The sequence below is a fragment of the Bos grunniens genome, chromosome 10 (assembly GCF_055505025.1).
Source record: "Bos grunniens cultivar Pamir isolate PY7600 chromosome 10, Bosgru_T2T1.0, whole genome shotgun sequence".
NCBI lineage: Eukaryota > Metazoa > Chordata > Mammalia > Artiodactyla > Bovidae > Bos > Bos grunniens.
In genome coordinates, this window is record NC_141174.1 from 69799386 (window position 1) to 69820832 (window position 21447).

The following is a 21447-nucleotide window of genomic DNA, read 5'->3' on the forward strand; positions in this document are numbered from 1 at the left end:
ATTAATGGCCTCTGATGACCCCCATTACCATCTCCCTTCTTCCTGAAAGAAGGCATTTCGTTGCTTTATGAAGCTGTACACAGAAGAGTAATTAAGTAACAATTCAGGCCAATGGCCTCTCCCAGGGATTAATGGTAGAGAGAGTTCATTAACCCCAGCTAGTTATGGCTTCTCCAGGAAATGCCCTGGACCAAGGTTATTGTAACTATTAATGGATTGGATAGGGACTTTGAGATAAAAATAAAGCTCTATCTCCTTCCTGGGGAGCTTTTCTCCTTGAGGGGTTACCAAAGGCAAGCCTGTAGAAGCAACAGAACCCCAAGCTTGGGGCCCGTGTGGGATGAGGACAACAGATTGCTATAGGGAGAACTGCTAAATTAAGGTAAAAACAGAGCCTTGGGGGCAAATTAAGGTCCTTGGTATAATCCTGGCTCTTTAGGAGGTGGCTTGATTAATGCCTCGTGCAGCTTTAGGGCAGCAGTTATCACCTTGCTAACGTTTCTGTGCTGTGCCCTGCCCCATGCAGAAGAGCTGCTGAGAGACATGTGAGGTTTGCTGCATTGCTGTTAGAAATGCAATGGCCTTTGTGTGGAAGTCTGTTGTGAAAACACGTGCTCTTTTCCATTCTGGGCACTCAGGCTCTGTGTGCTGGGTCTCACCCTTCTGCCACAGGGAGTCTGACCAGCTGCCTGAAAGTCCTGAATGGAGCTGCCCAGACTCTCCCTGGCCCTTCCTGCTGCTTCACAGGGATGGATAGCTTTTCCTTCTGTTCACCTCACTTGTCCTCACTTTTACTATGGCAAAATCTTTGGATATGTCTTATAAATGAGCTTGGTTTTGAAGCTCATATCCAGGCAAGGCTCTAGAATCCCATTTTAGATCATTCATTATTTTTTTAATACAGAATCAAGTATGCTATTTTCCTTAAGTCCTTCCTTACTTTTAATGGCTATTTCCACTAACAGTGCTAATATCCGAAATATACAAAGAACTTATACAACTCGGTATCAACCCCCTTCCCAAACAATCCAATTGAAAAATAGGCAGAAGAAGGAGGCACAAAGATGCCCAGCAGTCTCGTGAAAAGATGCTCAACATCATTAATCATCAGGGAAATGCAGTCAAAACCATAATGAGATACCATCTCACACCTGTCAGGATGGCTATTAACAAAAAGACAAGAAGTAACAAGTGTCGGTGAGGATGTGGAGAAAAGGGAACCCTAGTGTACTGTTTGGAGAAGGCAATGGCACCCGACTCCAGTACTCTTGCCTGGAAAATCCCATGGATGGAGGAGCCTGGTGAGTTACAGTCCATGGGGTCGCTAGGAGTCGGACACGACTGAGCGTCTTCACTTTCACTTTTCACTTTCATGCACTGGAGAAGGAAATGGCAACTCACTCCAGTGTTCTTGCTTGGAGAATCCCAGGGATGGGGGAGCCTGGTGGTCTGCCATCTATGGGGTTGCACAGAGTCGGACACGGCTGGAGTGACTTAGCAGCAGCAGTGCACTGTTGGTGAGAATGTAAATTGGTGCAGCCACTATGGAAAATGGCATGGAGGTTCCTCAGAAACTTAATAGAACTATCATATGATCTAGTAATTCCACTTCTAGATATTTATCTGAAGGAAACAAAAATACGAATTCAAAAAGATATATATATCTCTGTGTTCTGTATAATCTTTAGGTTCCTAAAATATTTTTGAATTTTCTTTCAGAGTAACTTTCTCAAAAGCGGAAACTTGAACTCAAATATGAAGGCAAAGGAAAAAAAAAAAGAGGGAGAATGTACCATTAAAATTAAATATTTAAAAATCTATTGCATCATTGCTATTATAACAGCTATAAAGAAATAAAAAATGAAAAGTTCATCAAGGATTCACATCAGCAAAAACTCTGGTTTTCCAAGTTTTCTTCTATTTTTTGGTCTATTAGTAAACCATCTCTTATAGTAATCAGAGTAGCTGTATTGCAGTGTTTTGCCTTTTCAGTTAATATTTTTTATAGATGTTTTCCTAGGTTGTTACATACTCTCTATAATTGTCATTTTAATCACTGCGTAAAATTCTGCTGAGTTGATAATATGCAAAATTTACTTCACCATACCCTTTTCACCAAACTGTTTATTTATTTGTCTCCTCTGGAGGGCCAGGAGAATGCCTGTATTTCCTCTGTATTTTCTAGGGTTTCCATATAACAAAGTAGTACAGATTGGGTGGCTTAAACAAGATAAATTTATTTTCTCACAATTCTGGAGGCTGTGTCCTGATCAGGGTTGGTGGAGTTGATTCCTCCTGAGGCCTACAGAAGGCTGTGTTGTCTGTGTCCTCACATGGTCATTCTTCTGTGTGCTGGTGTCCCAACTGCCTCTTATAAGGACAGAATTCATAGAGGACTGCAGCCCACCCTAATGACCTCATTTTAAATGAATTACTTCTTTAAAGGTCCTATCTATAAACAAAGCTACATTCTCAGATACTAGGAATTAGGGTTTCCACATATGAGTTTTGGGGGAACACAATTTGTATAAGATACTCAATAAATGTTTACCTGTGACCAAATTTATGAAACGTTTATTGTTTCTCACCTTCAATAAAAAAGCAATTTAAAGAACACTTGTGTAGTTATTATATTTTTCAGGTCTAAGCAAAATATTAAAAATATATACTTCTATTTTTCACTATTTTTGTCTTTTTTTTTTTAATTAATTTTATTTTATTTTTAAACTTTACATAATTGTATTAGTTTTGCCAAAAATCAAAATGAATCCACCACAGGTATACATGTGTTCCCCATCCTGAACCCCCCTCCCTCCTCCCTCCCCACACCATCCCTCTAGGTCGTCCCAGTGCACCAGCCCCAAGCATATGAGTCAACTGCTTTATGTTCTACAGATAAGAAGACAAGGACAAGAGGGATTAAACATCTTGCTGGGATTAAAAGATTAAAAAAAACTCCTATATCTGAGCCCATATCCCTCAACATTTTCTGGTTCATTCTGCAGTGAGCCTGGGAAAGGACAGTAGGAAGAGAGTATTTCCTCAGCTATAATATGGAACTGGTATTATGGAGTATTGATGCAGTGTAACCCACATCTTAGTGGCATCATTTTTGTTTTCAGTGAAGTCGTTTCTTTTAAGGTAACCAATGCTTGGTCTCTGATCACCCTGCATTTTATTTTAAATTTGCTTCTCTAACTTTAATTAAAAGTTTACAATTAGAAAGTGATCATTAAGTGGAGGATTCCTAAAAAGGGTAACTAGCACTCAAACTTTCATAAAAAATTTACACTGAAATTTGGTGTAGTTTTTTTGTTTTGTTTTTTTTTGTCATGCTACACATCTTGGCAGATTTAGTTCCCCAAACAGGGATCAAACGCGTGCTCCTTGAAGCGGGAGCACAGAGTCCAGGGAACCATTGGACTGCTGGAGAATTCCCTGATACAGTTTTACGTGTGTGCATATGTTCAGTTGCTCAGTCATGTCTGACTCTTTGAGGCCCCATGGACAGCCCGCCAGGCTCCTCTGTCCATGGAATTTTTCAGGCAAGAGTAGTTTTATAATCCCTTCTTAATTCTTCTAACTTTGTGTTCTTTCTGTCTTAGACTAGAAACACAGTCTGAAGTTGAATGTTTTCTTAAGCCAATTTTAGTTTTGAACAAAACATCTCTGAGAGGTCAAACTCCAGATAATTTCAGAATTCTAAACAGGTTTTATAACCTCTATTGGCAAGTGATGTATATTTGCAGAATCCATAAAGCTTTTAAGGTATAGTTGATATTGAAACAATAATGACCCTGGAACAGGATATTTCCTGGAGATTAATGACCAGCTGGGAGGGGTTGATGGCCTGAGGTGTAGTTGAGGGCCATTAACCTCAGACAGTCATTAAAGCCCAGGAAATGTCCTATGTCTAGGTCGTTATTGTTATTATAAATTGAAAATGGAAAAAAGAAACAGGCATACAGATGATCTGAAGGGTGACTCCATTTCCAATGGTTTGAACAGGGAGCGTTCTGGGAAAATTTATTCCCCTGTCCATTAGCCAACCAATCTCCCTGAATCCTCTGTCACATCGCCCTTCAACTGATGGGTCTTTGTGCTGGAAACCTCTAGATTCCCCAGATACTGAGTAGAGAGTACAGCTCCTCATTGCAGCTCCCTTTGCCAGAGTGACTGGATTAAGCACATAGTAATGGTGAATGACTTTGCCACTGCTTTTAATCGCCTCCTACATTGCCATCTACTTGCTTCCCCTGGGATCAGCTATTTTCTTCTCTATTTAGCTGCAGTAAATTTCCCACAGCTAAAATTTAAGCTCTTGGATATTTTGTTTGTGCTTATTTCCAGGTCACTGGGGGTGAAAGTGCACATTATTTGCTTTGCAGTTGTGCTGTTTCTAGTCAAGCTAGATATGGCATCCTTGTCCAATTGCTTCTTCAATTTCCAAAAATACCATGACTCAGAGATATTTTGAATTCTTAACTAATAAGTAATGCTGAGTTTTGAATGCTGGAAGTTTCAACTTCATATTACTCCTGTAGCAGCAGATTCACTTTCATTTTTTTCCCAAGCAAAGCATTCAGAGTGGAGAAGTAATCACTTTAGGTTTCCATGATCACTTCAGGGCTTCATAACAAATAGTTGGATATGAAATATTCAGCTGCTCTAGTCAGAAACAGCACTTGCCAATTTGTTTTATTCATTGGCTGTAGGAAATTTCATGTAATACACACACAAAAGCAGAACAATATCAGCATCATGAGGATACAGTTTCCTTGACTCAGTGGTCACAAGGAAGTTTGATCCGTGTATTAGATCAGCTCAAGTTCATCACCAGTTACTATAAAAAGCAGGAAAAATGCCAAAACATTTCCCTGATAACATTGGTCAGAAACATCAGCTTTGTAGAATGGCACATCAAGGTATAGTTACAGGCTGCCAATATTGTTAGGAATTTTATAAATTCGAAGTCTATTCTCAAAAGGCTCCTCTTCTCCCTGTAGTGCTACCTGACATTTCCATGTTATATATGAGTTTGGTCTAAGATATTGAAAAGCCCACTTAAAATACAAATGCTAAGTTTTTAACCATTGATACTTATCTTCATTTTAGGTTATTAAATTTTCCAGATCACAATTAGCCTGGGATTCAATATAAGCAAAATATTAAGATTAATAGGGATTAAAGGGAAGTATTATGAAAGTACTCTTTTTTTTTTCAAATCCTTATCAGTATAATCTGCGAAATCCCTTTTATTGGCAGAATCTTCAAAGTAGTTCATATTCTCTAGGCTTCCTAAAAGTCCTTGTATTTCATCATTTATTCTCCTTTTAGTAACTATTTATTAAAAATGTTTTTGATGCCAATCTGTGCTCTCTTTCCTTCTAGCTCTCTTCTTTAGGCTGGCATTCCTGGTGAGGTGAGTGAACTTTCATGCAGGTCACAGGATTTGTCATGGCCTTATGGTGGCACAACTCTTGAAATTAATGTTACCCTATTGGACTGTGGTACTCTGATGATGCCAACTATGTAATTTTTATACAATGATCTGATTTTGAGTTTAATTTCCTTTGTGTGCTTGTTGATTATAACTCATTTTACTTTACTAATTCCCCTCTCCACCCCTTTGACTTCATCACCTCTTCTAGTGGAATTTGGTGTGAGTTATTATGGGAATGGGGTTGGGAGATAGTACAAATAATGTTGCTTGTGGTGACCTGTAAAACTAACCACTGGTCTTCTATAGAAATAGGCATCTTGAATCTCCTATTGAGATGAATTCCCTCCATATTTCACACAGCCATGGAATGCCAAGGCCCTTTAGGAGAAGGTTTATGTGACCATCTTCACCCCATGTGGTCATTTCTTGTCGACAAAGGCTCTGTAATCATCCGGCATAGTCCACAAATAAGCCCACTGGCATATTTGAACTTTTGCATTGAACTAGTAGAATAGAGACCCTTTGAGAACTCTCATTTTAGATTTTTTTTTTGAGTCATTGTTGTTGCGCTTTGTAAGAGATATCAAATGGAGAAGGAAATGGCAACCCACTCTGGTATTCTTGCCTGGGAAAACCATAGACAGAGAAGCCTGGTGGGCTACAGTCCATGGGGTCGCAGAGACATGGGCACAATTGAGCACACACACAAGAGATACCAAAAGGCATAAGTATCCTAAATGTCCAACCAGAATGTAATCCTGACAAGAGAGCAAAACGGAGAGAACAGCAAATGGCAGTCTGCTGTCCTCTTTCTAAAGGAGGATGAAAGCATGGGACGATATAACTAAATACATTTTTTGAAGAGTTTCATTTCCCTTGAGTTTACGCTCCCAATTACTGCTTTTTTTTTTTTTTTTTTTTGGACTATGCCGCCTCATGTGAAGAGTTGACTCATTGCAAAAGACCCTGATGCTGGGAGGGATTGGGGGCAGGAGAAGGGGATGACAGAGGATGAGATGGCTGGATGGCATCACTGACTCGATGGACATGAGTTTGAGTGAACTCCGGGAGTTGGTGATGGACAGGGAGGCCTGGCGTGCTGCAGTTCATGGGGTCACAAAGAGTCGGACACGACTGAGTGACTGAACTGAACTGAACTGATGGTACAGTTAAGTACCACACTACCTCATTATAGGCAGTCAGTTAATAACAGGTACCTTAATAATGTGTTGGCTAGATTTCAGAATGTTCCAGTCACTTTTAATTATTAGAATAGTCTTGTGTTGTTAAGTTTTAAATTAAACTCAAGTTCTTTTCCTCTCTTCATTCTACAAAAAACTGACTCCCTCCTCCGTCCTCTATCTTTTATCATGTTCATGCAACATGGAAGAAGAGGGATAGAGCAAACACCTTATTTAACTGCCCGTGGGGAGGTTGAGTTCTCTGTTTGGCTGCTGCTGCTAAGTTGCTTCAGTAATGTCCGACTCTGTGCGACCCCATAGACGGCAGCCGACCAGGCTTTGCTGTCCCTGGGATTCTCCAGGCAAGAACACTGGAGTGGGTTGCCATTTCCTTCTCCAATCTGTTTGGCTAGCTGTTCTCATTGGTTTGGCTCAAGGTAATCATTAATATCTTCTGTGTTGCAGGGATGTAGTTGCTGGTCCTCTCACCTGTGAGTTCTGTTGAGTATCCCCAAAGTCCTTGCCTTCCTAATGCATATTTCCTGACTTTACATTTTCCACTCCCTTAGTCCCTCCAAAAGGTGCCCACCCCAAAATTGAGATCTCTTTTCCTAGTGATCAGTCCTCTTGGTGAAGTCTGGGAAGACAGAATTCAGAAAATTGTCTCCTCATTTATTAACCCTCAGGCAATTCATCCACCCATGACATGTCAAATAATGGGGTAGATAGCTTCTTGGCTACCTCTTTGCCCAGCCTCATCTTGTTCTTTAATTCTCTGTTCCTTGGCTTAGGTAACTGAGGTGTGTTGGCCAGATTGCCAAAATTGGAAAATGAACTGCCCATATTCCTTTCATGTAATCACTCCATGTTCTCAACATGAATTCCCTTTGAACCCTCTTCCCTTGGTAACAAGATAACCCGTTTTCTTTCTCCTTCATGGAATAATGTCACTTAAAGCAGCTCCCTTCCTCACTGCCCTCTAAGTTATTATATTGCCCAGGGAGAGATGGTAATGATTGGTAGTAAGGCTTGTTCTAAACTGATGCCTGAAATTCTCTCAGTCATGTCCAACTCTGTGACCCCATGGACTGTAGCTCATCAGGCTCCTCTGTCCATGGAATTCTCCAGGCAAGAATACTGGAGTGGGTTGCCGTGGCCTCCTCCAGGGGATCTTCCTGACCCAGGGATTGAACCGAACCATCTCCTGAATTACAGGCAGATTCTTTATCATCTGAGCCACCAAGGAAGACCGTTAGTAAATTCCTATATATTAGAGTATGAGGATCTTAGCATACCTTAGTTTTCAGCTTTGATCTTAGTGTAATACTGGGGAAATTGAAAATTTCCACTTGATATACTGCTTTAATCCAGAGACAGAAAGCCACTTCAAATTAGCCTAGCAAAAATGGGAATGTACTGGCTCACTGAAGGCTCCAGAGAACTTCCTTTGGGTAGAGCTCAGTCCAGGGACTTAATAGCATCATCCAGACTCAGAACCTCTGCATCTCTCAGCTCATATTTCCTCTGGGTTGACTTAATTCAGATTGGTTTTCTCTTGGTGATAAAGTGACCATGCAGAGCTTCAGCCCTTTCAGTCACCCCAGTGAAGGAAAATTCTCTTTCCCACACATTCTAAAGCTGTTTTTTGACATGCTTTTGGTATCTCCCAGTAAGGCTATTGATACTGCCTGTGCATCAGAGAGCAAGATCAGTTAGATGTTAGTACTGTTCTTCATGAGCTTGCTGCTCCCAGGGTCATTCTTCTAGGGGAGAGGGCAATGCCTAACACTGAGAATTGCCCCTCTAATGGTCACATTTGAGCCTGCCATGAAGGCTGTTGGAGATGTGCAGTGAAAGAAGGGGCCCTCTGCTCTTCTCAGATAACATCATCTACGTGATGTCCATTTTATCCCAGGGTGAGGCTTATTCTGTATCATCTATAGTTCACAGACTCTTAGAAGGGACATCATACCTCTGTTTAGCCATCAAATGTTTGTTAGACTCTTAGTATTTTCTAGGCATTGTGCTTTGTACTGGAAATTCTAATGTAAATAAAATAATATCCCCTTCTTTAAGGAGTTCAGTGTCAGGTCCAATAGTTCTGAGTTCTTGGCATTCACTTCCCCAAAGTTCAGGCTCCCACTCTGAGAACCTGAAGTACTTGACATTGTTCCAAGTGGTCCATTTAGAGGTCAGAATAAATTGCCTTCCATATTTAAACAGATTCTGTAGGTTTTAGGATTACCTATGCCCACTTGTGGAAAGGACTTCCACCTCTCCTCCCAATACTTACTTCATCCCTCACCCCATGCCTGGCTTTGTTTTGTCTAATATTGCAAAGTGTGCAATGTTAGAGAGTTTTATTTTTTGCTTTCTGTTTGTGACAGTATACTTTATTTAGTTTTTAAAACTCTGTGTGCCCCTTTTGCTAATGTTGGTGTTACAAGATTTTTCTACCCTGGATGTCACAAATTTGTGCTCTTCAAACCCTGAGCTTTAACTTACATACCCCTACTGTTGCATTTTCAGAGGTTGGTTTACTTAACGATTACATTTTTTTCTATTTCCAGAAGAAATTTTCTTGTTAACAAAAATCTTCTGGTAGGTCAGAAGATGAGCTTGTAGCTGTGCCAAACCATCTTACTCTCAACAAGGCAGAGAGGCAGCAGCTGTGGGTGCGTCTCTGTGGCCAGGAATATGCTTCTTTCTTCATTGATCCTGTTAAGTGACAAGATCCTGTCTTCTGGGGTGAAAAATACCCATGTGGTTAAATGCTTTAATTTATAATGCAATGATCATATTAGCTCTGTCGTCTTCTTGCATTCTGTCATCTGGGCCCCTCTGAAAGGTGAGGCTATTACCCTTCTCAGGAAGGCACTGACTTACTCATCAAGAGGGGGCTACTTCCTGTCCGTACTGCCGTGTCTCCCTGGAAGCCTTCCAAAGGGACATCCATCGTTTACAAATTGATGTGCACTGCCTTGGCCAACGTGTAATTCTAATTTCAGCTTCTTCCCCTGCAGGCCTTCTACAAGATTCCAACTGTTCCCTTTGGAGTTTCCCTTTCTTGTTGTCCAGTAGTTTTGTTTATTTGCTGATTCTGACAAAACCTACTTTTATCAAGCTTATTTATCCTTCAAGACCCTATTTTTTTTGCAGCCATCTGAACTACTTTAACTTACTTCAAAGTCACACTATCAGTTACACACTACTAATTTAGTATTTAATTATTGAACACCTTGCATCATAGCATAGCAGTCAAGGTTATAGGTCTTAGAGACAGATTTTCTGGATTTTCAAGCTGTTTTAACTTGGGCAAGTTGTTTAAGTTATTTACCATTTGTCGCCTTCAGTTTCTTCATCTGTAAAATGGGGCCAAGAATGACCTTTCTTGACATCGCTACAGGGTCCATCTAGTGTTTCAAAGTAGATGCTTGAGAAAGGAGGAGAAAGTATTTGCAGTTTCTTTTTTTCCAATGATGGGTTTATTTTAGAAAGTATTTCCTTGCTGTTTTAGGATCAAGTTTCTTATAAATGTTGATTGAGTGGTCTGTAGGCAAAATTTTATTGAGTTTATGGATTAAGGATTGTGGACTAATGAATTACAGCTTCAAAACTTCTGAATTAACAGTATAATGAGAGACTCATTCAGTTAATTTCACTGGAGCTCAAATGAGGGTAATAGCATTTGTTACATACTTACCTGACAGGTATCAAAAGAATGAATAGCACATTGACAAAAGAATATGGCTACACATAAATTATTTATTGAAACATTCAGAGTGACTGACTTTTTTCATGAATAATATTGAAATGAATCTAAATAGACATTTAGGAAGTTTTCCTTATGCTTTAGTTTCTCTTAGATTTTCCCTGCAATCTTGTTGATTGTGTTCAGTCATAGTTGTATAAGTGACCATTGATCTAAGAGCAGGAATTTTTCCAGAGAACTTGTTCTAATGTTGTTTAAGGAGGATTCCTGGCAGGTCCTAATTTGACCTGTCCTTTAGTTCAAAGCCTGTTGTTTCATGCTCTTCCATTCTCCCTTTCACATCTGCCTGCTTAGTTCACAATTTTATTTTGAATTCTGTTGCAAGTGAGCTGTGGGACCTTAGGATTTTATTTTTTAAAACAAAGGGATGAATTAGGTGATTCTGAAAGTTAGCATATTTCCTATATCATGTTAATTTTTGTTTTTTTAAAATTAAATTTATCAATATATTAACTGTGCATAAGTTTTGTGTTGGATTTTTTAATAATCAATGATGCATACAATTTCAGGCCATTTTCATAACTTTCACAAGTGAAATCTGTATTTAAGCCTCTTATACTCCAGCATTCAAAGTTTGGAGTTAGCCATTGGCCTTTGTAAATAGCATGGCATGGTGCACTGCTTTTTTCTTGTAACCTCATCCATTTAGAGACTAGAGCAAAATCTTGTCAAGAGTTCCAGGGTTTAGTTTGTATTTCCATTTCATTTTTGATTAAATTCATACATATTAAAAATTATATGTAATATATGTTCAATATCAGTTCAGTTCAGTTCAGTCGCTCAGTCATGTCCGACTCTTTGCGACCCCATGAATCGCAGCACTCCAGGCCTCCCTGTCCATCACCAACTCCCAGAGTTCGCTCAGACTCACGTCCATTGAGTCAGTGATGCCATCCAGCCATCTCATCCTCTATTGTCCCCTTCTCCTTCTGCCCCCAATTCCTCCCAGCACCAGGGTCTTTTCCAATGAGTCAACTCTTCGCATGAGGTGGCCAAAGTACTGGAGTTTCAGCTTTAGCATCATTCCTTCCAAAGAAATCCCAGGGCTGATCTCCTTCAGAATGGACTGGTTGGATCTCCTTGCAGTCCAAGGGACTCTCAAGAGTCTATATTATATTAAATGTATAATTCAATTAAGGGAAATTTTATATGTATGTCAATTATATTTCAATACATACATTTCAATACATACATTGAATTGTATGTTGAGTGTAAAATATATTGAGTATATATTTACTGTAACATGTATTGAACATATATTGATTATAATGTATATTGAATTTAATATATTGAATATATAATTTAGTGAGTATAATATTTAATGACTATATATAATTGAACTATATATTGAAAGTTGGAGGGTTTTGCCAGGTAGATGTACCAGCTTGAATGTCAATCTCCATGACACATGTGCTGATCATTCCAACCTCTATTAGCTTTAATTTGTTTGAGTTATTTTGAGTGGTTCAGCAATATCTATTGCCTCTGATCACACTGTCTCTGTGAAACAAATTTTTGCAAACTGAACCAGTAAAAAAGTGCTACACTACAATGTAATAGTTTGAGGATATTTTAAGCCAAAACTCAGAGTCCAAATTTAAGTTAAAAATTCAGCCATGTTGAGGTTATTGGATAAATGTTTACTTTCAAATATTCACCAGTTTGCACATGTGCAGGCAATGATGACTATTGGCACTTCACAATTTATTCTGCTGCCTGGAGATTGTCAGATACTTTTTTAGAATCTATTCTATGAATCTCAGTTTTAGAAGTGTTGTAATAGAAAATTTTTTATCTTATAAACAAGAAAGTGTAGGGTATAACTTTTTAAATCAGGTGTAACTTACTTCCCCTCACTTCCCTGCTTCCAAAGGCATGATGGTATTATTTAGATGGTTTATCATACATAAAGCTGAAACTCCAATACTTTGGCAACCTGATGCAAAGAACTGACTCATTGGAAAAGACCCTGATGCTGGGAAAGATTGAAAGTGGGAGGAGAAGGGGACAACAGAGGATGAAATGGTTGGATGGCGTCACCAACTCAATGGACATGAATTTGAGTAAGCTCCGAGAGTTGGTGACAGACAGGGAAGCCTGGCATGCTGCAGTCTATCGCAAAGAGTTGGACACGACTGAGCCACTGAACTGAACTATCATACATATGGCCTTTAAATTATTTAAGGGTTTGAGAGCCACAAATTCTGACGTTGTTTGAGTGATGGCCAAAATAAGGGCCATCAAACTGGTTGAAAAGCTTGGTAAGGGTCTTGGTATCCTCTCAGGGGAGGCTTCCTATTAAGGTATCAGAAACTTACCCATTGCTTCAAGAAGTCTGTTGTCCTGCCCAGGAGAGAAATTCAATTGGTGGGGCACCTTATAGATCTATCTAGTTCCTCCAGGACAGAGCAGGGAAAGCCCAACACCTGACACTTGTAGAGCTGGAGTCTCTGAATGAAAAACTGCCGTGAATTTGAGTGAAGATAAGAGAGAAGGGGAGTGTGAAAGATGCTCCAGCGGTGAGGGATTGTCGGTGTTGGCAGCCGCCCATCCCTCTTATCTCACCTAATGGCGGGTGCCTGCCAATGTTTATTTGGCCATTGCCATTCACCAGCTGCTCCTCTACCATGTTGTTTTTCTTCCCAGATGGCAACACGATGTTTCACGATAAAACTGACACAAAAAACAATGCAAAATTTGTCTAAGAGAGGTTCAGCAAGCATGAGAAAAACATCTGATATCTCTCAGAGCCCGCCAAGTTCGCAGTGTACAGTGCCAGAGTAATTATGGGATGATTTGAGCAGAGGCAATGCATGGGGAAGCCACTTCCAAATGGATCAGGTAGGTTTCCAGAAGAGGCAAAACATTCGGCTCTCTTGTTTCTCTGGCACCCTGACAGAATCGATGAGTGCAGCCTGAAGCCTCCCAGAAGCCTCATACATTACTGAATCTGTGCTTTACCCCATGCCGCCTAATTAATGGCTCAGTATTTTAAAAACTCTTTTATTCAATTAGACTCTGCTTTCAATAAGATAAACACTCCTGCTATCAGAATCCTGGGAAACCAACATTTATAGTCTGCCTTCTCGCCAAAGCATCTGTTTTTCTCTTGCCCTTGGTCTCTTATTCTGTCCAGTTTTCACTTGGCTGTTTGATTCTGTAATGATTGGCTGGTATTTGGGGGAATAACATGAAGGGTGAGGGTGTCCCTGCCATCCTGTTACTCTGAGGACTGTTTTCCCCTAAACCTCTACATAAGAACACAAACTAAAGAGAATCATTTTACTATTATTGGTTACAAAGAGCCGCAGATGTTATTTAAAATGGAGCTTTGACTGGATTTCAAATTCATCCTGTGACTCACAGTACTGCCTTTTATGTGGGTTGCCATTACTGCATTGTTTGTCAGATCAGATTTTTAGGTGAAATGGTAGAGAGCTCTTTCTTCTTTAACTCTTGTGCCTTTTCATTAGACTCAGAATTGTCTCCTAGGGATAATTGCATTCATGTCTGTTTGGTTAGGTTTTTCTTTATTATTACACTATATAACTTACATGAGCGCTAAATACTGAAAAAAAAAAATAGTTTTGAAAAAGCACTTAGGGACTCTGCTGCAAAATGGCCCTATGATGAAACTGTTGGTTTTAAATCATTGTTAATGAGAATATAAAATTGAAAAATTTCTAGTAATCTTTGATGAAAAATACTGTTTTAATGAATGAATGTATCCTTTCTGACTGCTGGGTGGTATAATATATTAATAAAATTTAAAACAGATTTTGCATGTACTTGTTCTGGGAAGGAAGTTTTTATTTTGGGTAGTGTGTAACAGGAAAATGGGTTTAAGAAATGTTGACACATTCCCATATATAGAGAAAGACAGTTGAAAGGACTCAAGGTTTCCTGAATAAGACCTAAATTTATTCTGTGCTGTTAACTTTATACAGGTCACTTAACTGCTTGTAATTTCTATTTTATATAAAATAGAAACATGAGTAATGGTCATCAAATACAACTGTTATGAGGATCAAATCAATTGACAGATACAAAAGAGTTTTGTAAGTTGTATAACATGGCATAACTATTAAGTATTAACATGGAATTGATGATATGTTTCTCTGTTTAGCTGCAACTTCATGAAGTTGTACTTTTTCTTAGGCTATAGCTTTCCTTTAATAGGGGATTTCTTTTTCTTTATTTTATAATGTGTTACTGCAGCTTCAGAAATCATGGGAGGATAGGGCAGTGTGGATTTTATGACTCTTGTGAATATTTGACCTTCTAAGGGCAGAGGAAAGATCTGAATATATTAACATTTGAGGTCATGCTCTAATTCAGTTTTGTAGGAAGCAACGTCATTTGACATTTCACCCTTTTTGTAGGACAGATTGTTGGGCATTTTCCAAGGTAGCAAGAGCTGAACTTTTCCTTCCAGTGTTGAAATCACTTGACTGTCTATATATAGGTGGAATTAATATAATGTACATATTCTGGTTCATATTCATGTTGGAACAAAATGATTCCATGGAGTAGAATAGGGTCAAGTTGGGGTTTCTCAAAATATTGAGAGAGAAGTTGATTTTACTAACCTATGCCTACTGGAGTTCACACTCATCTAGAATAGAGCAATGGTTCTCAATCATGGCTTAAAATCACCTGTATAGCATTTGTGTTTGGTTTTGATTCTCCATAGCTACTGTAGCATACGTATGGTGAAATAAGGAAATTAACACTAATACCCAGAGAACCCATATACAAACATTCTGACTAAAATGATTTAGGGTGGCGTTTGGCCATCAAAGGGGCTTCCCTTGTGGCTCAGACAGTAAACAATTTGCCTGCAGTGTAGGAGACCCGGGTTTGATCCCTGGGTTGGAAAGATCCCCTGGAGAAGGAAATGGCAACCCACTCCAGTATTCTTGCCTGGAGAACTCCATGGACAGAGGAGCCTGGTGGGCTACAGTCCATGAGTTGCAAAGAATCAGACACAACTGAGCAACTAACACTTTCACTTTTAGTTATCAAAATTTTTTAAGTTTCCCAGGTGACTCTTAGGTACAGTGAGGCTGAAAACCATAGATTCAGATGTAAGTGGCAATAAATTACTACCAAAAGGGACACACTGCTTAGGTATTTGGCTAGGTGTGGTTCAGCTAGGCATGATTTTTGGGTGATCACTTGAGCCAACTTCCCATGATAGTGTAAAAATCATGTGTTTTGAGTTATTAATGTTGATAACTAAAATTTTTCTTTTTGAGTGCTGCTTTATTTAGTATCTTTAAATATTAAACTTGGTGTTTCCGTATGAAACATTAAATACATGCTACTGATTTTTGAACTTGGAACAATGGATATATGAAAACAGGAAGTTGCCATGAGTAAACAGCACAATGCACAGAAATTGTACTCATCTGGGAAGCTCAGAATTTGGAATGTCAAATATTCAATCTCTAATTCAGTTTTAAGATCCTTTCCTCATCTCTACCCCATAATTCCCAGCCTGAAACAGGCTCAGAAACCTGCACTGGGAAGAGAATATATGCTGTAGTTTTGCTTTCTATATTCCATCTTGTCTTACTCACTTCTTAGGGTCACAGTGAGGTGAGGGAAGAGGAAGAGAAGGAGTAAAGTTAATTACTAAAGTGGTCATATGACTTTGTAGCCCTCTGCATGGCACACGGGATGTATTTTTTGTAGCACTGTTCCCTGGCAAAGGAGATGCATCCTCTGGCTGACCCTGGTTCTGATCCTTGCTGTTGGAGTCACCTGACTCTGGAGGGTGACCACCTGGACATGGCCCTTTGATGGCAGCTCAAGTCCTGCTACTTTCCTCGGCATCCATTCTGGTTCAAAGGAAACATTTGGCTCTTTTGTCCCATAAACTTCTTGAAGTGCAGGCTGCTCCCACCATAGCCCTCCCTTCTCCTTGGCCAAAAAAGGGAACAGTTCCTGCAAGCTTCATATTTTTGGACTCTTTCTAAACTAGAGTCAGCCACCAGGCTCTGTGTCCTTCAGACTCCCTGGGTTGCATGTCAAGCCCTCTGAGAGACTTTCCTGAAGCTTCCCTCATTTGACCTAATGGTTATGGTGGGAAATATCCTAATGCACTGGGATTTTATAATAAGTTTAATGATGTCATTATTGATCAAATCTTGCTAGGGGTGTTATTATGACCAGAATGCCACAAATATTGGGTATAATATAAATGTCCATGTTCTAATATGTATATCCCTCATTTTATCTTTATTTTTATATTTTTTGGGTGTGCCACTTGACATGCAGGATCTTAGTTCCCCAACCAGGGATCGAACCTGTGTCCCCTGCAATGGAATCATGGAATCTTAACCACAGGACCACCAGGGAAGTCACGTATATCCCTTGTTTTAAACATTTCAATTATTTTAAGCAATTAAACTTCTCTTACTGAATAGCCACTATATGCCACTATATGCCACTATACTGCTTGGGGATAAGAGAGCCCCAGAGTCCTTAATTTATGTTCAACAAATTCCTTCAGATAATAGCTGGATATGCTTATGAGTGGACCTTGGGTGAAGACTAGACAATGGGCAGAGCACGAGGTAGAGATATTCAGTGGATGTGCATCACAAGGTCATGCTCTCAGCCGAGATGAATACCAGTGTGCCAGGCATCGGACTTAGTCCAGGTCTAAGTGCAGAGAGGCCAATCGGACGAGGCATTCCGTACTTATATATGAAAACTTGAAGAGTTCATACTGCAGCTGGAAGTACAGCTTTGTATAAGTGATCACAATACAGGGTGATATTTGATACTAGATTAGTGTTTTGTACAATGCATTGAACTAGCTTGGCTGGTATATCACAGAAAGGAAGAATGTGTTGGTAGACAAAGCATGGGTCATATCATCTCTGTATGCATCTCAGCTCTGTAATTAGTGAGGTATGTGGCCCTGGACATATTCACTTAAACTCTCTGAGTTTCAGTTTCCTTACCTGCAAAATATGGATGATGAAACCTTGCACTAACACATTCTCTATATTTACCTTGTTTGCTCTTTTTACCTTGTTCCATATATGATTTAAAGATTAAAAAAATAGATGAAATTCATGATCAGGGAGAATACAAATACAGTGGGTAATAAAGTTTGGGAGGGGGTAAAATGTAGAAATGTAGTCCATGTACTTCAAAATTATACATTAATATGACTTGTGAACAGTAAAATTCTATTCAATATTAGTTAATCAAATTTATAAAATATATTCTAGGTTCTAGGTGCCACCTATTCTTAGCACACTTTCACCAAGTTTGGATCATAAAGATGCCTGAAATTTACAGAGAATTTCTGAAATGAATAGTATGAAACATCATGGAACTGATTTTTAGAATGAGAATTATACCCTAAGTTCCAAAGACTCAGAATGACAACTTCTGAGTTCCAGATAGTAGCTTCTGTCCTTCCTGGAGATTTTTCAAATTCATATTCCAGTTTTGGCAAAAGTGTTCATAACTCTTTATTCTGGTTTCTCAGTAACCAGATAATTTGGTGCCCACCAGTCATGTATTTACCAATCTTTAGATCTGAAGGACACTGCATACTAAGTTGCTTTAGTAGTGTCTGACTCTTTGCGACCCTATAGCCTTCCAAGCTCCTCTGTCCGTGGGGTTCTCCAGGCAAGAATACTGGAGTGGGTTGCCATGCTTTTCTCCAGGGGATCTTCCCGACCCAGGGATCAAACCTGCGTCTCCTCCACCTGCTGCATTGGCAGGCGGATTCTCTACTCACTAGCCACCTGGGAAACCACTGCTTTGACGATGCTGTGACTTGGATTAAACCCAGGTTGCTGCCTGAAGGACATTAGTCAGTCTCCAAATACGTGTCTCTTTCGTCCCCTTTCCTGTGTGTATATGTGTGTACACACACACACACCCCTCCTCTAATGTGCAATCTGAGAATTCGTTATGCTTAGTAAATTCCAATGATAAAGTAGGGAGTTCTTTAGTCAATAAGAAAATTGTCTAATTTTTCTCTGAAATAAAAATATCTTTATTACGTTTTTGAGAATTTGTTTAGTTTTAAATGATTTTAGAGTGTGGATAAAGTTTTCCTTTAGGTAGGTGCAAGGCTTAATATATTAACAACCTATTAAGAGCAGAGTGTGTTTTGTGCATTTATTCCTTAGTTTATTCAACAAATATTTACTTGGTACCAACTAGCTGTCAGTCAATATTCTAGATACTAGGAATGTATCAGTGATTTAAAAAAAAGGAAAAGTCCCTAATTGAACTAGCATTTTATTTGGACATTGGACTGTAAACAAAACAATTAAGTAAAATTCAGTGCTAGGAAATAAAAGAATTTAAAAGAACAGTCAGGGCAAATGAATCACAGGGGAAGGGGAGTTCAGTTTATATAGGTATGTGACTTTTGAACTAGTCTGTGGCCAGGCTTTTCCTTTTCCCAGAAGAGCAAGTTCAAAGGCATTGAAGCAATGTGGGTCTGGATTAGAGAGGCTAGCGAAGAGGCCAGTGTGGCCAGAACTGAGTGAGTGAGGATGTTAATGAAGATGAGGTTAGAATTAACAGGGAGTGAGGGGTGATCTTATGAGGCTTGTTCAGTTCAGTTCAGTTCAGTTCAGTTGCTCAGTTGTGTCCGACTCTTTGTGACCCCATGAATCGCAGCACGCCAGGCCTCCCTGTCCATCACCAACTCCCAGAGTTCACTCAGACTCACGTCCATCAAGTTGGTGATGCCTTGTAGGTCACAGTAAAAACATTGACTCTTATTTTGAGGCCAAAGGAGAGCCATTGCAGTGCTTTGAGCAGAGAAGTGATGTGATCTCACCAACATTTTAGCAGTGTTACTCTAATGGCTATGCTGAGAATAGACCACAAAGGCAGAAGTAGGGATCATTTAGGTGGTTATTGCAAGAGTCCAGACAAGAGATGACAGTGGAAGTGGTGAGAAATGGTCAAATTCTGGCTATATGTTGAAGCTAGAGCCAAAGGGATGTGCTGATAAGGAGGTGAGGAAATGAAGAGGTAAGAAAAAAGAGAGCAAGAGATGACCCCAAGGCTTTTGGTCTGAGCTTGGTTTGGAGCTTTCAGCTCCTACCAGCATATTGCTTCTTCTGCCTTCAGCTCTTTATAGCTTGTTCACTGATATCTTTCACCTTCAAGTTCAGAACTGTCCCTGTTTTTCCTGTGACATAGTATTTGCCATATTGTTTACTTTTTCATTTATTTTTCATTTGAAAGTTACTAAAAAGCAAACCAAACTGGGAAAACACAAACTGCCCTGTCCTGAGCTAAATTCAATATGCTGAGATTTATGGCCTTTTAAATCAGAGCTCCTGTTGTCTTCTCTTCTTAATATATCATAGGGTAAAGCCAAAAGATTGGTGGACTGGATGTGGAAATTCACATTATTTTTTTTATGCTCTGTGATATTCAGTAATAAGCATTTCTGGACTTTAATTTTGTCATCATTAAAACCCAGCAAAGCAGTATATTAGAGAAGGAAATGGTGACCCACTCCAGTATTCTTACCTGAAAAATACCACAGACGGAGGTGTCTGGCGGGCTACCATCCATAGGATTGCAGAGTCAGACATGACTGAGTGACTAAATGATAGCAAAAGTAGTGTATGGCTGGTAAAGTCATTTCTGAAGCTGGTATCTAAAGGGTAAACAATTATGTTTTCATTCTGAGCATTTCTCCTGCAGGAGCAGCATGACTCCATGAATAGTACAGACTTGTTGAATTTGGTTCTTGTTGATATCTCTGATAATATGTAAACATTTACTAAATACCTATTATAATCCAATCATGATCGTAAATGCTATGAAGAACATCAAACACGAGGAACTTACAATCCTTTGCCATAAAAATCTAGTCTTTCTAACCAGTCATTTATAGAACTAACCCAATGAAGTGCATGATGTGGTATAGTAGAATGATGAAAGACTCAAGTAGAGATGAATTTTAACTAGAGGGTTCATTTAAAAAGATTTCAAGGTATTGACATTTGAGCTTAATCTTGAAGAATGAGTGAGATTTTTACAACTAGAGATGATGAGAGCACTAACGAAGATGTGGAATGTTGATGAGAAAGTGCACTAACAAGCTTAGAGAACAGTGAATAGTTTAGCTTCAAGGTCAGGAGTGTACTGCAGAGTCTCAGATGCCACTCAGAGGACAGTAGATTTGGTGACAATGGGAAACCTCAATTTTGTTTCAGATTTTCAAACCTTATTTCTTCTTGCACTTAACTCCACTCCTTACTATCATCATCCTGTCCCTATTTCACTCCCTAATTCTTTTCTCAAGCCAGGCTCCTTGCACTGCTTTCTCTCTATTCTATTTAATGTTTATTTCAGTTAGTGTTTTCAAGCCCTATCTACATCTAGCTCTGTAGTGCATGCTCTTCAATCCCAACACTGCAGCCATAGAACTTTTGGGAGCAGTGGTTAATGAACACCTTTGTATACGAAATCTCCAGACCCTCACTTAATGCCCATTGAGTTTAAGCTTTCACTCATCAATTAAAATACCCAGATACCTTTGATCTCCATTTTTTTTTTAACCTTTTTGTCATTTAATTCTCTAATATTCTTCCTCTGTATCATGAGATCTAAAAACTGTTCAGTGATTTACTGATTTGTTGTTGTTCAGTCGCTCAGTTGTGTCTGACTCTTTGCGACCTCATGGACTGCAGCATGCCAGGCTTTCCTGTCCTTCACCATCTTCTGGAGCTTGCTCAAACTCATGTACATTGAATCAGAGATGCCATCTAACCATCTTGTCCTCTGTTGTCTCCTTCTCCTCCTGCTTTCAATCTTTCCCAGCATGAGGGTCTTTTCTAATGAGTTGGCTCTTTGCATCAGGTGGCCAAAGTATTGGAGCTTCAGCTTCAGCATCAGTCCTTCCAATGAATGAATATTCAGGGTTAATTTCCTTTAGTATTGACTGGTTTGATCTCCTTGTAGTTCAAGGGACTCTCAAGAGTCTTCTACAACACACAGCTCAAAAGCTTCAATTCTTTGACACTCAGCCGTCTTTATAGTCCAAC

The 21447-nt window shown here is 39.3% G+C and overlaps 1 long non-coding RNA gene across 6 annotated transcripts in view; it reads left to right on the plus strand.

The window, feature by feature from the left end:
• LOC147364790 (uncharacterized) overlaps positions 1-21447 on the plus strand; it is a 438829-nt gene that overhangs the window by 80755 nt on the left and 336627 nt on the right. The window contains exon 3 of one of the 6 annotated variants that reach the window (XR_015133719.1): positions 13043-14184. The exons of the other annotated variants lie outside the window; for them this stretch is intronic. This is a non-coding gene — a long non-coding RNA (uncharacterized LOC147364790). Of the gene's footprint in view, positions 1-13042; positions 14185-21447 lie in introns of those variants that run through there. 6 annotated transcript variants of the gene reach the window in all.